The sequence below is a fragment of the Schistocerca gregaria genome, chromosome X (genome assembly GCF_023897955.1).
Source record: "Schistocerca gregaria isolate iqSchGreg1 chromosome X, iqSchGreg1.2, whole genome shotgun sequence".
Taxonomy (NCBI): domain Eukaryota; kingdom Metazoa; phylum Arthropoda; class Insecta; order Orthoptera; family Acrididae; genus Schistocerca; species Schistocerca gregaria.
Genome location: NC_064931.1, coordinates 646,059,887 through 646,077,360, shown reverse-complemented (window position 1 = coordinate 646,077,360; position 17,474 = coordinate 646,059,887).

Below are 17,474 nucleotides of genomic sequence, written 5' to 3'. Positions count from 1 at the left end.
CCCAGTCTCTTTGCGACTGTACATTCTCGTGACCACCATGCCAGCAATCGTGTACAGTGGCTAGGTTCCTGCCAAGTTTTCTGCATCATCGTAGAAGGAACATCCAGTTTCTCATAGCCCTATTACACGAACTCGTTCAAACTTAGTGGGTTGTTGAGAATGGCGTTTTTGTCGCCTTAAAGACATTCTTGACTAACATCAACTTACCACGTCCAATTTCAAGATAATTAACGCTCACGACCATTACAGCGTGTACTGAATACAAACCTGATTTGTCTCTTCATAGTGGTGCTGCTAGCGTCACTGTTATGAGGATGGCGCGAAACTGGAATAGACATCGTCTTTCAAACTTAGAAACACGCCTAAAAACTTCCGGTTATTTCGCAAAACTCCTTCTTGGTGTTGCGATTGCCGTACGGGGTAGCCGCACGGTCTAGGGCGCCTTGTCGCGGTCCGTGCGACTCCCTCCGCCGGCGGTTGGGTCCGCCCTTGGGCATGGGTGTGTGTCTCGCCCTTAGCGTAAGTTAGTTTAAGTTAGACTAAGTAGTGTGGAGACTTAGGGACCGATGATCTCAGCAGTTTGGTTCCATAAGACCTTACCTCAAATTTCCAAATTCTTGTTGCGACTTTTTTTCTTCAGTGTATATTATCTATACAGAATCGACCTGCGTTAAAGCTGCTCTGTTCTTCCCCTATTAAGATTTCATCTCCAGACGTTATTTTATAGTTCGACAATACAGCCTTCCACTGATGCACTAATGGTATTTCCCGTATAGTAATAACTGATGGAGGAATAAGATGACGTCATACAACTGATGTAAGCCTATTCCACGTAATTCTGTCATTATACCACAGTGGTATAACAAGACCAAAATCATGAACACACTAATGTTACAGTTTTTCGTAAACATCTTCATCATAAAATTAGATTATTACTTATTCTATTTAAGATATCAGCTCCACGTCGCATTGGTGTTAAATTTTAACATCTTTAAGACAAACTTGGAAAATTAGCAGTTGGACATCCAGTCAGATGCACTACTGCATTTTATCAGAGAACTGTGGCTGAAAAATGCAGCAGGATGAGATACTTTGCTTCCACAAAGCTATAGTGACGAGTTGGCACAGCGATGGGTTTTAGCTGCAGGCGGTCGATTAGAATGCATTATAGATTCTGCGGAAGTCTGTAGGTAATTTTGTCCCAGAGTATCTTTGAGAAGTCCATTATTACTTCGTATATTTTCAGTGCTGATTGCTGAATAAGAGTGAAGATTACAAAAACGTATATATTTTGCTGTGCGTTTCTAGCGGCGACATCTGTATATTGTCTTCACGTTTATTTGTGAACGCTTTCCCACGCATTGTCTACTCATTTAGTTGATAACAGTTTTTGATGGTATACTTCGTTTTCTACTGACGTCATGGCTAACATTTTGGAGACACTGAACCGCAAATTGCGCTATTGTGCAGTTTTCTATGTTTTAACGTTTCTTTTGGGCAGTAGTGTTTTCGGCCGCTGGCTGTGCTGGGTGCCCTGTTCAGGGTCGCACCCGTAACATACACTATTGGCCATTAAAATTGCTACATCACGAAGATGACGTGCTACAAACGCGAAATTTAACCGACAGGAAGAAGATGCTGTGATATGCAAATGATTAGCTTTTCAGAGCATTCACACAAGGTTGGCGCCGGTGGCGACACCTACAACGTCCTGAGATGGGGAAAGTATCCAACCGATTTCTCATACACAAACAGCAGTTGACCGGCTTTGCCTGGTGAAACTTTGTTGTGATGCTTCGTGTAAGGAGGAGAAATGTGTACCATCACGTTTCCGACTTTGATAAAGGTCAGATTGTAGCCTATCGCGATTGCGGTTTATCGTATCGCGACATTGCTGCTCGCGTTGGTCGAGATCCAATGACCGTTAGCAGAATATGGGATCGGTGGGTTCAGGAGGGTAATACGGAACACCGTGCTGGATCCCAACGGCCTCGTATCACTACCAATAAAGATGACAGGCATCTTATCCGCATGGCTGTAACGAATCGTGCAGCCACGTCTCGATCCACGAGTCAACAGATGGGGACGTTTTTAAGACAACAACCATCTGCACGAACAGTTCGACGACGTTTGCAGCAGCATGGACTATCAGCTCGGAGACCATGGCTGCGGTTACCCTTGACGCTGTATCACGGACAGGAGCTCCTGCGATGGTCTACTCAACGACGAACCTGGGTGCACGAATGGCAAAACGTCATTTTTTCGGATGAACCCAAGTTCTGTTTACAGCATCATGATGGTCGCATCCGTGTTTGGCGACATCGCGGCGAATGCACTTTGGAAGCGTGTATTCGTCATCGACATACTGGCGTATCACCCGGCGTGATGGCATGGGGTGCCATTGGTTACACGTCACCTCTTGTGCACATTGACGGCACTTTGAACAGTGGACGTTACATTTCAGACGTGTTACGACCCGTGGCTCTATCCTTCATTCGATCCCTACGAAACCCTAAATTTAATCAGGATAATGCACGACCGCATGTTCCAGGTCCTGTACGGGCGTTTCTGGATACAGAAAATGTTCGACTGCTGCGCTGACCAGCACATTCTCCAGATCTCTCACTAATTGAAAACGTTTGGCCAATGGTGGCCGTCACAATTCGCCAGTCACTACTCTTAATGAACTGTGGTATGGTGCTGAAGCCGCATGGGCAGCTGTACCTGTACACGCCACCGAAGCTCTGTTTGACGCAATGCCCAGGCGTGTCAAGGCCGTTATTACGGCCCGAGGTGGTTCTTCTGGGTACTGATTTCTCAGGAACTATGCCCCCAAATTGCGTGAAAATGTAATCACATGTCAGTTCTAGTATAATGTATTTGTCCAATGAATACCCGTTTATCATCTGCATTTCTTCTTGGTGTAGCAATTTTAAGGGCCAGCAGTGTATCATTAACGTTTCATGCAATCGAAACAAAGTTTTCGGCAAGTGATGTTGCGCAAAAGGAACGAATATTTCTGTATTGTCCGTATTATAATGTATCTGATTTATTTTCTTTATTAAATAGTGAGATGTACGAGGGCGTACTGAAAAGTTATGCCTCCGAATTTTTTATTTTGAAACTCTCAAAGCTTTTTAAATAAAACAAATGTTATGAGCATTCCACATCTTTATTCGTGTCTACCTATTTGCTGTCCTCTGCCGCTAGATGGCTGCGAATTGTAGCGTGTGACATGGAGGTTTGTAATGTAACTATGTCGGTGCGTGAGAAACATCCTGCTGTAATCGAATTTCGAATTCGAATTCGAAGAGTTCGTGCACACGTGGAATACACTCTCCTTTAGAACCACAATGCCAGGCCACACACGAGCGCTGTGCTATCGGCAAATATCCGACGCCTTGGGTTCACTTCCATCCATCATCCTCCTTACGGTTCCGATCTGACCCCATCCGATTTTCATCTGTTTCCAAAACTTAAAGAACACCTTCGAGGACTTCACTTTGATATTGATGAAGCGCTGCAAGCAGAGCTGAGGTTGTGGCTCTGTCAACAAAGTCATTCTACAGTGACGGTATCAACAAAGTGGTCTCTCATTGGAAAAAAAATGTGTTCGTCGTCGTGGTGACTATATTGAGAAATAAATATATAGACACGAAGAATAAAGATGTAAAATGTTAATAACGTTCGTTGCATTTAAAAATCTTTGAGAGTTTTTACATTAAAAGTTCGAAGGCACTACTTTTCAGCATAGTATTTTAACTGCGTGCATAGGTCACTGAATGGCGATGTCGGTGATCTAAGAAGTGACAATGTTCGCATAAATTTTTGTGGAATATGAGGCATAAATACCAGTATTCGATCACAAATGTGGTTACGGTGTTGTTACTTGTCGAAAAGTTTGTTTCTGAGTTTTGCATTGCTTACGAAATGCTGGGACTCTCCACATTACTCTGGGATCCGAGTACACTGATTTTTGGGTGATTCGCTGATGTGTCGACGTACGTATTCTTCACCTGAATGTGTTAGGAAGCATTGGACATACAGTGAATGGACAAAATATGGAAACATCTCGAGAAATGCATGACTGAACATAAATACCGATCCTAGCCATGCCTGCAGGCTCCGCTGTTGCATTTGGCAACAAATGGCACCTGTGCAATGTCGTCAATACGTTGCAAGTATCAGTCGTGGTTCGAAAAGTGTTCTGTGAAGTTGTGAGTGCATTATGTCGCAGGTACGTAAAGCCGAACATGGGGAAATTGTTGGTGTTCGCATGGTAGGCTCTTCCTTAACCAAGGTAGCCACGTGTTTAGTTTTTTACGAGGCACCGTGCCGAAGATATACAGGGTGTAAACGGTATAAGGCGCCAAAATTATATAGATGGTACATCTCGATGTGCTAGACAAAAAAGTCTAATGACATTTTCTTGTATCATGTACTTTATTTTTGTATTATTAAAACCGAATGTTCGTAGGATAGATAGTATACGCATTTCTGTTTACGTAGTCAACCGGCAGTACACGGCGTGCCAAGCTTATTGCCTACAATGACGGGGCGGCCAGAGAAAGGCAACGAGTCGACCAGAGGATTGAAATACATTCCTGGAAATTGAAATAAGAACACCGTGAATTCATTGTCCCAGGAAGGGGAAACTTTATTGACACATTCCTGGGGTCAGATACATCACATGATCACACTGACAGAACCACAGGCACATAGACACAGGCAACAGAGCATGCACAATGTCGGCACTAGTACAGTGTATATCCACCTTTCGCAGCAATGCAGGCTGCTATTCTCCCATGGAGACGATCGTAGAGATGCTGGATGTAGTCCTGTGGAACGGCTTGCCATGCCATTTCCACCTGGCGCCTCAGTTGGACCAGCGTTCGTGCTGGACGTGCAGACCGCGTGAGACGACGCTTCATCCAGTCCCAAACATGCTCAATGGGGGACAGATCCGGAGATCTTGCTGGCCAGGGTAGTTGACTTACACCTTCTAGAGCACGTTGGGTGGCACCGGATACATGCGCACGTGCATTGTCCTGTTGGAATAGCAAGTTCCCTTGCCGGTCTAGGAATGGTAGAACGATGGGTTCGATGACGGCTTGGATGTACCTTGCACTATTCAGTGTCCCCTCGACGATCACCAGAGGTGTACGGCCAGTGTAGGAGATCGCTCCCCACACCATGATGCCGGGTGTTGGCCCTGTGTGCCTCGGTCGTATGCAGTCCTGATTGTGGCGCTCACTTGCACGGCGACAAACACGCATACGACCATCATTGGCACCAAGGCAGCAGCGACTCTCATCGCTGAAGACGACATGTCTCCATTCGTCCCTCCATTCACGCCTGTCGTGACACCACTGGAGGCGGGCTGCACGATGTTGGGGCGTGAGCGGAAGACGGCCTAACGGTGTGCGGGACCGTAGCCCAGCTTCATGGAGACGGTTGCGAATGGTCCTCGCCGATACCCCAGGAGCAACAGTGACCCTAATTTGCTGGGAAGTGGCGGTGCGGTCCCCTACGGCACTGCGTAGGATCCTACGGTCTTGGCGTGCATCCGTGCGTCGCTGCGGTCCGGTCCCAGGTCGACGGGCTCGTGCACCTTCCGCCGACCACTGGCGAAAACATCGATGTACTGTGGAGACCTCACACCCCACGTGTTGAGCAATTCGGCGGTACGTCCACCCGGCCTCCCGCATGCCCACTATACGCCCTCGCTCAAAGTCCGTCAACTGCACATACGGTTCACGTCCACGCTGTCGCGGCATGCTACCAGTGTTAAAGACTGCGGTGGAGCTCCGTATGCCACGGCAAACTGGCTGACACTGACGGCGGCGGTGCACAAATGCTGCGCAGCTAGCGCCATTCGACGGCCAACACCGCGGTTCCTGGTGTGTCCGCTGTGCCGTGCGTGTGATCATTGCTTGTACAGCCCTCTCGCAGTGTCCGGAGCAAGTATGGTGGGTCTGACACACCGGTGTCAATGTGTTCTTTTTTCCATTTCCAGGAGTGTAATTAAGACGTGTACAACAAAGTGGTGTGATAAACAGATGGCACCGAAAAAAAGGAATGTAAACTGTTTTTGGATTGTCAAGAATGTGTAATTCGCTTTACGTGAATTGAATACAACCAGTCTGTTTCTCAACAAGTCGATAACGAAGGTTGTAGTAGTAATGACAAGCTAATATCAAACACACTGTATTGCCATTAGTACAAATTCAATCAATCACCAAGTAGATAGTTGTGCATTAATTACAATCAACTGTTTCACCTTTTTACGGCAATGCCATAATGAATACTAAATTCACATTATTTTCCTTCTGTACAACAACATCGTAACGAAAAAAAAACCCATTACTTCGTTTCCTCTTACACCAGTACTACAATAAATGTTCGAAATGACCACCATTCGCTTCTACACATGCTTCATTACGGCGAACCCAGTTTCGTCACACTCATTCACACACATGCACATTGGCCTTTATGGTATTGGCAGCATCTAAAATCTTCTGCGTCAATCCGATTGGCCTTTATGGTATTGGCAGCATCTAAAATCTTCTGCGTCAATTCGTCCACATAATTTACTGGCTCAGCATAAACAAATTCCTTCATATGGCCCCAAAAGTAAAAATCCAGTGGATTTAAATCAGGGCTGCGTGCTGGCCATCGACGTTGACCCGAACGCCCGATCCATCGTCCTGGAAATCGACTATCCAAAAATCTGCGTACTCTGTGACCAGTGTGGGGTGGAGCACCATCGTGGAGGAACCACATGTTATGACGTGTGCCTAAGGGAATGTCTTCTAACAACGTTGGTAACAATGTTACCTCTAGAAACGTTCGGTAATAGTTACCAGTCAAACGTGCAGGTAGAACATAGGGCCCAATAACGTAATTATCGAGCATAACCGCCCACACATTTACAGAAAATCGTCTCTGAAAAGGTATTGCCACTACGTGGCGAGTAATGTGTACACTTCACGTGTGCATGTTATTTTGTTGACAAAATCATGCTGCCCACTGTGTAACAAAAACCACACTGAGAATTCACGTCGTGGAGGGAAATCTTGTTCTTCCAATGCTTGTACGCGTTGAATGTGGTAAGGCAGCAGATGCTCCTCTTGCAAAGTGTGATGAACGACAGTGTGCGATATACCCACGATGAACGACAGTGTGCGATATACCCACGTGGCGAGCGATGCTTCTAGTACTCTGAGAAGGATCCTCCTGGATGCGGTCCAGAATTCTTTCCTCAGCTTCCAATGTACGATCGGCGCGTTGTGGGCCTCTGCCTTCTGCGCGGGGCAGTAAAGAACCAGTATTTCTCAATCTAAGGAAATTAAATACATACTCGTCAGTTGTATTCTGTCATGATGTAACAAAAACGGAAAGCATATCAGAACAGAAGATACGTTTCGCATACGGACGAGAATTTACAAAGGTGCAGATAACTACTGTACTTTATTAAGATGCAAATGCATAATAATCGCACACAAGTAGAGAATTACAACGACACAAACCCTTGGTGCACAGCAGCAAATGTCTTTCGTGCAGGAAGTCGTCGTTGTGGGAAGCGTTCTCGATAAATTCGTACAGCTGCCCTCGTAATACCTTTTGCCTCGCCATAAATTAAATGGCTATCCCATAGTTCAGCTATAGTAAATCTCCTTTCCTTCCTAACAGTTAACAGAGTTGTAATAACATCTGCACAGGTTGCACGCCTACTGTCGTCGCTCGGTGTATTACAATGACGCAGCCACTCAGGCCGCAGCTGCCTATGTGTTTACCATTTACGCTCGCGATGTCAATACGCGCAGCAGGCAATAACAGGTAAGTATCTACTTTTCCAAATTATTATCCTGAGACTAACTGTTTTTTTCTGGGACAACCGTAGGAAATACGCAAACATGTTACTAGACTTTTTTGACAAGCATTGCGAGATGTGCCATCTGTATAATTTTGGCGCCTTATACCGTTTACACCCTGTATATTTTATGCAGGGAAAGCAGAAAAATATCAAATGTCACAACGCGAACGGAGATGTGTATGGAGTTATTGTGACGGAAGGCCATTGAAAAGGATTCTGATGAACAATAAAAGGATGATAGCTGCAAAAAATTACTGCAGAACTGAATGTAGCACTGGCGAACAGTGTCAGCACCAAAACAACGCGAAGTGATCTCCATTGGCTAGGAAATGCAGGGTGAGATGGAATTCCAAAACCACTCATCTGAGTTTCAAGTGCCTGTGACAGGAAAACGTGGAAAATAAATGTCGTGTTATTAGGGCCTCCCGTCGGGTAGACCGTTCACCGGGCGCAAGTCTTTCGATTTGACGCTTGACGATTAGGACAACAAAACTTCCAGTCCCTGAGCGGAGAAAATCTCCTACCCAGCCGGGAATCGAACCCGGGCCCTTAGGACTGACATTCTGACGCGCTGACCACTTCTTTTTTTTAAAAAAAATCAGGATAATGGACCAGTGGGGGCTCAGGGGGGAGCCCTCATCTACCGGGGCGGACAGGAAGACGTGGTGCCGAAGCCATAAAACCTAGACTATGGAGCAATGGAAGATCTCAGTTGGTCGGATGAGTCTTGTTGCACACCGCGTCCAATTTATGGCCGAGTTTATGCCCAAAGAGTGAAGTATGGTTAGGGTTTGGTGATGATTTGGGCAGCCATAGGCGCCATGATTACTCTGCAAGGTGACATTAATAACAAGGATTATGTGCTCATGTTGACTGATCAAGTCCATCCAATGGTACAAAGTTTGTTTCCCCGTGGCGATTCTGTTACAAGACGGCGGAACCCCTATTCACACAGCTCACATCGTTCAGGACTGGTTTTGTGAACACGAGTATGAATTATTGCATTTCTCCTCGCCACCACAGTCACCAGTTGTAATTATTATTGATGATCGCTACTCACCTCCATCTTTTTTACGTACATTTGCCAGTATTTTGCAGGAAGAATGGTGTAAGATTCCACTGGAAATCGTGCAGAACCTGTATTTATCCTTTCCGAGACGACTGGAAGCTGGTTTGAATGCCTAAGGTATTCCTACCCCGTATTAGGCATAGTAATGCGTTTTGTTTTGGTGTTTTCATATTTTTGTCTACCCTCCGTAAATTACCGGCGAAACCGACATCGTGTCTAGTGCCTAGTATATTAGTTCCCTTGGGGTTTCGAATTCTGGAAAAGCATGCACCTACCTGCTGAGATACTCTTATCAAAGAAGCCGTTGAAATCAGAATGTAAAACAAAACTTTTAACCGGACGGCGGCTATACTCTTGATGGTACACGGGAAAAGGTTACAGAGAAATAAGCTGAGTTATCCACGATTTAACAGAATCAGCATCGCTACTAATGTTGTTCCAACGCAGATATTGACATAATCTCTGGTGGCGTATGTGAGTTCTGTGAGTTGGTGAACTTGCGGACGACATACTACGGCCAGCTACACACGGAACTAAGACGTGGCGTGATAGTTCAGTTAACTCTTGACGACGAAGAAAGAGGAAGTCATTGAAAGCTAGAGTTTACGAACAAATATGACGCGGCGAGAAATCCTGAAAACATTTCCCACACACAGAGTGCTAATTGCCTTACAGTGGAGCTTTACATGCTTTTGTATATTGGTTTTCGCTTGATTTTGTATTCAGTGACTGGTAAATGGCGGGGGGAATTTTTGAGAGTAAGACGGGGCTTTGAAACTCCCGAGCACGAGCTGAGTGCCTTGCATAACCATTATGCTACCTCCCTCGGTGGCTGTGTATTTGATGTGTCTGAGAGTGCACGAGATCGTATCATATTTGAGTGTCCAAAGTACGAACAGGTCTCCTATTAGTGGAACCAGATGGTAAGAACGGGAAATATATAGGGCTTGGTACGAGAAAAGGATAAACTTAAGACTGTAAACAGCCCATCGGAACGAATTAGATAGGACTGGTTGTTAAAAAGAGAGGACCACACCGTGGTAGATATGGAAACCCACCTTGGGCGGGACCAAGGAGCCAGAAGTAGACAGTCGGTAGAAATCAGTTGTGGTGTCAACCACTGAGAGAAAATTAAATATTGTACATTAGCGTAGCATTAGCGCAGAACGGTTTTGTAGTTAGGTGAGGGGCTATATTGTAATGCTAAAGGCATAAATTTATTCAGATCCGCATTACCAAATCCGCTTTGTAGCTGGTAAATTCTCCACATCTTGCATTATTTTACACTTCAAGTATTTTCTAAGGCGATTTTCCATTCAACTGATCCAGAAACTTAAAGTAGTATTGACCTACTATTGCTTTAACTTTTGCAAAATCATAACGATCGCTTTTTCATTTCGGAAAACTCTTGGGATAGGTTTTGTAGCAGATGAAGTCAACTTTGTCTTGGTATAGGGCCATCTCCTGTCGCACAACACTGACTCTCGCTCCGTTTCAAATGCGGCGAGGTGCACCAGTGTCTCGTCCACAGTATCAAAGCGCTGTATAAATTCGACTTCTTTCTTCTTAGAATCATTCAAATGAAGATGCGGAAATTTCTTTTCTGATTTGTCGGCATTCAATAACTGTGTCGCCCATCCTGCATAAAGCTTTCTCAAAACTAATTCTTGGTGTAAAATGTAGGTCAGTCTTTCTTCTGAACTGCGGCCAGAGTGGCCGAGCGGTTCTAGGCGCTTCAGTCTCGAACTGCGCGACCGCTACGGTCGCAGGTTCGAATCCTGCCTCGGGAATGGATGTGTGTGATGTCCTTAGGTAAGTTAGGTTTAAGTAGTTCTAAATTCTAGGGGACTGATGACCTCAGATGTTAAGTCCCATAGTGCTCAGAGCCATTTTTTCTTCTGAACTGTTTATGGAGTCAGCTGCCTTGCTGAAGTTCTTCTGCAATCGAGGGACTAATTAGAGCAATGAAAGTAATAGCAAAATGATGTGCAATAGATATGCCCCAAGGAAAGTTATAAAAATTAATGGTGAAGTTATAGAAACAGTATACGTAGGTCAACTGAAAACAACAAACAGATGGGCACTTCAAGAAAGAAGGTAAAAATGGCTTGAAGTTCATTTGGGAAACTGATTGATGTATTCAGAAGTAAATTCTAGGTGTGACTTTTCAGTCAATAAAGAGTCAACAAAGAGTCTATAACTATTGTGTAGTCAGTACTAACCTGTGGGAGTGAAACGTGGAAACAGATAAAAAGTTACGCAATGGAATGAAGCACGTTGAGCATAACAACAAGGAACAGGAAAACAAGCAGATGGATAAGAAGAAAGATAGGAGTTTGGTGGTGTTTCTATGGGACCAAACTGCTGAGGACTTGGGTCCCTAGGCTTACACACTACTTAATCTAACTTAAACTAACTTACGCTAAGGACAACACACACACCCATGCCCGAGGAGGACTCGAACCTCCGACGGGGGGAGCCGCGCGAAGCGTGGCAAGACGCCTGTGACCGCGCAGCTACTCCGCGCGGCGATAGGAGTTGAGGCAGTGGCAACGACAGTCACAAAACTGAAATGGGGATTGACCAGGCATATAGCGAGATCAAACGAAGGCAGACGGACTGAGCCGATTCTGGGTTGGATTTCTTTTAATAGGAAAAGTCCTACAGAACGACCTAAGGAGAGACGGATTGACGACATAAACGAACAAGCAGTGTGGGATCTTCCATTATTCTGTTGTAATATACCATTTGGTACGCTGGTTTCGAAGGGTATGAGAAAGGGGTTAACCATTCTTGCTCCGTATTGGCGAGCATTTAACACCCCTTCAAAAATTACGAAATCAGTCTTGTTTCCTTGTCCAGTAACTTCAGCCGATTCTGTGTTGCATATTTATTAATAGGAGAAGCCCTAGAAGACGACCTAATGCGAGATGGATTGACGACATAAATGAATAAACAGTGTGGGGTCTTGCGGTATTCTGTTGGAATATGCCATTTGATACACAGGTCATGAAGGCTATGAGACAGGGATTTACCATTCTTGCCCTATATTGGAGAGCACTTAACCTTCCTTCAAAAATTCCCAAATCAGTCCTTTTGTCATATCAAATAGTTTCCGACACCATGATCCCAGGAGCTGGAGGGATATGAGTCTCGAGAATAGCTAGTTCTTGTGACGTTTCACCAAGTCATCTACGGTCACACTGTCGTCGATCTGACCGCCGTAAACAGAAGCGAGACTCATTGCAAAATAGCACACAATGCCACTCATGTCCCAGGTGATTCTGGCTCTGCAGTACGCAATTCTCTGTTGGATTTGTTCGTGCATAAGTTCGTAGCCTTTTTTCCATAAGATTAATAAGCACAACAGATAAACAAAACAGAGACTATAATCATCAATAATAAATTCTCCTTCACTATTTACAACAGTCTGCCAACGTTGGAATAACTTTTCAATGCCGCTGCTGACGTGGTTTTGAGGCGAAGAACTCGTCGAGCTATGGTCGGAGCGTATTATTATTCGAAATGTAAGTCCCTTGAAGGTTGTTCTATAGAGATCGGAAAAGATGAAAATCTGAAGGTGCAAGATCAAGTGAATAAGGTATGTGCGGAATGACTTCCCAACCCAACTCTTGTATAGTGTTTTTGTCAATCTAGCAGACTGCGGGCTAGCGTTGTCGTGGAGTAGCATCACTTCAGACAGTCTTGCTGGTCGTTGTTCTTGGACCGCGTGTGCAAGGCGTCTCAGTTTTTGACAATATATATCAGCAGTGGTGGTTACACCTCGGGGAGGTAGTACACGACGCCGTCACTGTTCCACCAGATGCATAACATTATCTTTTGTGGATGCACGCGCAGGTTTGTTTGGGCTCAACCATTCCTCTCTTTTTCTTATGTTAGCATAAAGAGACCATTACTCATCAATAGTGACGATACAGGAAAGGAATGGTCAATGTTCTTCACGAGCCACCTGATGACGAGCAAGCATTGGGCCATCCGCAGATTTTTGTGATTTTGGCTTGGAGCATGTGGCATCTATACACTCGATTTTTGAATCTGCAAATGTCGCACGATGGTGGAATGATCACAGTTCCTCGCATTTACCAGTTATCGAGTACACTGACTTGGATAATTGTGGATTAATGCTTTTAAACGAACTTAATCACACCTGAAGATGTTCCTGAAAGGGAAGAGTCACTAATGTGAAAACGATCCTCCTTAAAACGAGAAAACTATTTTCTTGCTGTGCTCTGCCTAAAGGTATTATCCACATACATTGCGCAAATGTTTCTGGTTACTTCCGCTGTTGTCGCCCCTCTATTGAAGTCAAAAAGAAGAATATGTCGGAAATGTTTCAATTTCTCCTCTTGGCGCTCCATTTTCTAGCGTCCACAGCTCCACTCGCTATTTCCAAATGACGAAATGATAATATGTACAATCAAATAGCAACAGGGAATTAAAAAAAAATTACAATTGATAAATACACCCATGGAAACAGGAATACCAACATGCAAAACAAAAACACAAGGAGTTTATGCACCAACCTGATGTATGATACGGTCTGAGTTGTAAAAAGAAGCATGGCAACTCGAGATCTAAACCCAGTTTCCATTAATGTGTTCTCAACGGTTTGTGTTGACACTCTGGCTGTATCATCTCGCTGAACTTGAATTGTTTTCATCCGCCTAAATCGAACAATTCTAAGATCTTCTCGTGGTGCCTACTGTTTGCCACACTGTTGTCCGGAGTACAGTTCTTCAGCTCGCGGTCTTCGGTCATTGGCTTACAGCCAACAACTGTGACCTATCGGTTATACGCTCTCATGTCTGTCATGCCAAAGATCCGACCCGTCTCAGAGTCAGAAAGATGGTGATAAACTGCACTTGGACATCCTATGGGCATACTGTGTTGTAATCCCCGCTTGAAAAGTGCCACTAACGTTACGCACACCAGCTTGGATGCAAAAAAGTGAAACGTGTAATGTACGAAGGACTCTGGATGAGACCTGTGTTGAGCTGTGATGGCCGATGATGGTGATAGTGAACGCTAGCTTTGACCAGATCAAGAAATTTCCTCTTCGCCTTAGTACGTGGTGAAAACCAACTCTCAGTTGAGGTGGCCACGACCAACTGGAACCGTGCGTGCGTCAGCCACGTGGCTGGGTTCGCGCTGGCGCAGTTGAGTGGGGATTGAGAGGCCGCTACCCCTCCTCCTCCTGCGACACGGCGGCTCTCGCGTTCAGCGCCCAGAACTCAGTACCGTGCCGCGCTTCCAAGGAGACGCTCGCTAATGTCGACATCCACGTCGGTCCGTAGATCCCGCTATCTCGCTGGCTGCAGCTAAGTCGAGTGAGTATTGTGGCAAACACTTTTCCATTTTCGCATGCTAGCGAGCTACGTTCGCAGTTCCAGTTCATATTTCATCATCCAGCGCTGCTCTAACTACGGACATTGTTTAAACAAATCTGCAGGTTCTCACCCCGATATTGCTTTCGTTCGTGTAAGGGTTTCATTCGCAATGATGTCGCTCATGACATATACGAAAGAAGCAAAAATAATTTCCAGCTTACCGGCCGCATCCGTAGAATACGCGAGTTCCACAAAATGTTTGTTGCAGGCTACACAACTTCTGAACTGATAAGAGTAAAACCTATGAACGCTACAAATAATTCAATACCTTCTCTTGCTGACAGTACGGGAATGTAACTGATGATGATAAACAGAAGGCCGAAATTCGAAACCTAGCTTTCAAAAACTCGTTTACGGTAGAGGACAGCAGCACCATTCCCCCTTTCAATTATCGAACAAACGGAAGGATGGCTGCCATAATGTTTAGTGTATCTGAGGTTTGTAAAACAGATCCTTAGACGCCACGAAGGCATCTGGCCCAGACGGTATCCCCGTAAGATTTTATGTTGATTATGCTACAAATATAGCACCATGCTTATCCATAATCTATCAAAGGTCATTGGAACAGCGGAAAGTTCCAAGGGACTGGAAGAAGGCCCAGGTCATAGCAATCTATAAAAAGGGTAGAAAATCGGATGCACACAATTACCGGCCAATTTCACTGACATCGATTTGTTGTAGAATCATGGAACATATTTTGTGTTCAGACCTTTCTAGACTCTTAGAAATTCATCTGCAGAAACCAGCATGTTTTTAGGAAACAGCGGTCATGCGAGACACTGCTGGCCCTCTTTGTGCATGATATACAACAGGCTCTAGATACCGGCTCGACTTTCGAAAGGCGTTCGACTCAGTTCCGCACTGTCGCATGTTACAAAAAGTGCGCGCTTATGGTCTATCCGATGACATATGCGGTTGGATAGAAAGTTTTCTAACAGACAGGGAGCTGTATGTCGTCCTGAACGGGGTGACTTCAACAGAAACAAGCGTAGCTTAAGGTGTGCCCCAGGGTAGCGTAATAGGTCCTCTGCTTTTTACGATTTACATAAACGATCTGGTTGATGGTATTGACAGCGTCCTTAGACTGTTTGCCGATGATGCTATAGTCTACAGGAAAGTAAAATCACACGAAAGTTGTGAACAAATCAATGAGGATTTGCAGAAAATAAATGCGTGGTGCAATGACTGGCAGTTATCTCTCAATATTAGTAAGTGTAACCTACTGCGTATAACAAGGCGAAAATCCCCATTAATGTACGAGTACAAAATAAATGCCCAGTCTTTGGAAGCGGTAACGTCCATGAAGTATCTGGATGTGACTATTCGAAATGATCTCAAATGGAATGATCAGATTACTCAAGTGACGGCTAAGGCGGTTTATTGTTAGAATCCTGAAGCGATGCAGTTCTTCAACAAAGGAAATAGATTACAATGCGTTATTTTGTCAAGTCTTGGAGTATTGTTCGTCTGTATGGGACCCTTACCAGCTGGATCTGATTCAAGAGATTGAGAAGGTCCAAAGCAGAGCGGCAAGATTCGTGACTGGTACATTTAGCCATCGCGAGAGCGTTACAAATCTCATAGGAAGTTTGAAGTGAGACACACTTGCAGATAGACGGCGCGCTAAACAGAAGGGGCTGCTCACTAAATTCCGAAACCCGATCGTCACCGAGGATGTAGAGCATATATTATTACCACCAACTTTCAAATCGCGCAGTGATCACCATTCAAAGATAAGGGAAATAAGAGTCGAACTGAGGCGTTCAGACATTCGTTTTTCCTTCGCGCGATCCGCGAGCGGAACAGAAGGGGGGAAATATGACTTTGGCGCGAATTCTGCCGTGCGCCACACACCGCTTGGTGGCTAGCGGAGTATATATGTAGATGTAGAAAGAGTTGCGTAGCTGCATGATAAATCCTGTACTGGAATTTCTCAACCAACAGTTCCTCAATTGTAATTACACTCATTTGCTTTCCGACATGCGTTGAGTAGACATGTTCGACCACTACATCCAGTGCTCATATCTCTGACCTAGCACGCGATCTCTACGGAATTCACAGCTTTTATTCGGCCGCACACTACTGAATTTCTTATTTTAATGTTCCTCCGTACTATCGTCGCGAAAATTTTATTCCGGTGAACTACAGAAAGCGAACATTCACATTTTTGCAGAGGTTTCCCCACTTCACAAGCAGTGTAAAATATCCTCACTTACACAGTCTGTCCAAAGGCTTCCGAGACTGATCTTATTTATGGAGTATAAGCGACGTCATGCAGTAACTACGGCGGCAGCTTGAAGGGACAGATGTAAACAGCAGATTTACGTTCGACCAGTCACCTGTGAGCAGGCAGTGTTAAGTGGTGGACGTTTGTCCATGGTGCGTCAACGTTATTGTATCACAAATCGCAGTGAAGCAACATCTCTAAATCAAGTGCTCAAGACACTCTCCAGACTGTTCTGAGAAAGAGAAAAGTGTGTGTAAAGTCCGTCAAGCACACTTTGACTCTCGAACAAAAACAACGACTCGTGAACGCCTGCCGCGACTCGCTCATAATGCAAATCGCGGGCATTTCTTTTCTGAAAAAAAACGGCAAGACTTGGTGTTATCAATGCGAACCCACCACAGAACAAGATAGAGCAGAAATTCACGAGAAAGGTCAACGCTTTCACGCCATAAGCGACATTCAAGTCAATATGATGCGCAAGTTGAACAACAACCCAAGGAAGGACTTTTCTGACAGTTTCACATGGCTGTATGAACTTCCTGTGCGCTGCATTCAAGTGTTAGGGGGTGGGGGATAGTAAGTAGAACATCACATGTAATAAAACCAAGTTCCTAACGTTCCTATATTTTTTGTTAATTCAGCCTCGGAACATTTTGGACCGACGGTGTGGATTCGGTAATTAAGATTTCCGATTGGGCTCTAAATTCAAATAGCTGTAATGCGGATACGGAAGACATGTGACTGCAATCGTTGTCCACTCTGAATCATCAGCACAATTAATGTTATCCTTCCTACAGTGGCCTCCTGCGGCTCTTCTCTGGAAGTCGTAGTTAACAAGTCTAAGTTGGAATTTCGTTCTTCTGTTCCAGTGTTACCCTGCCCTACCTATAATTG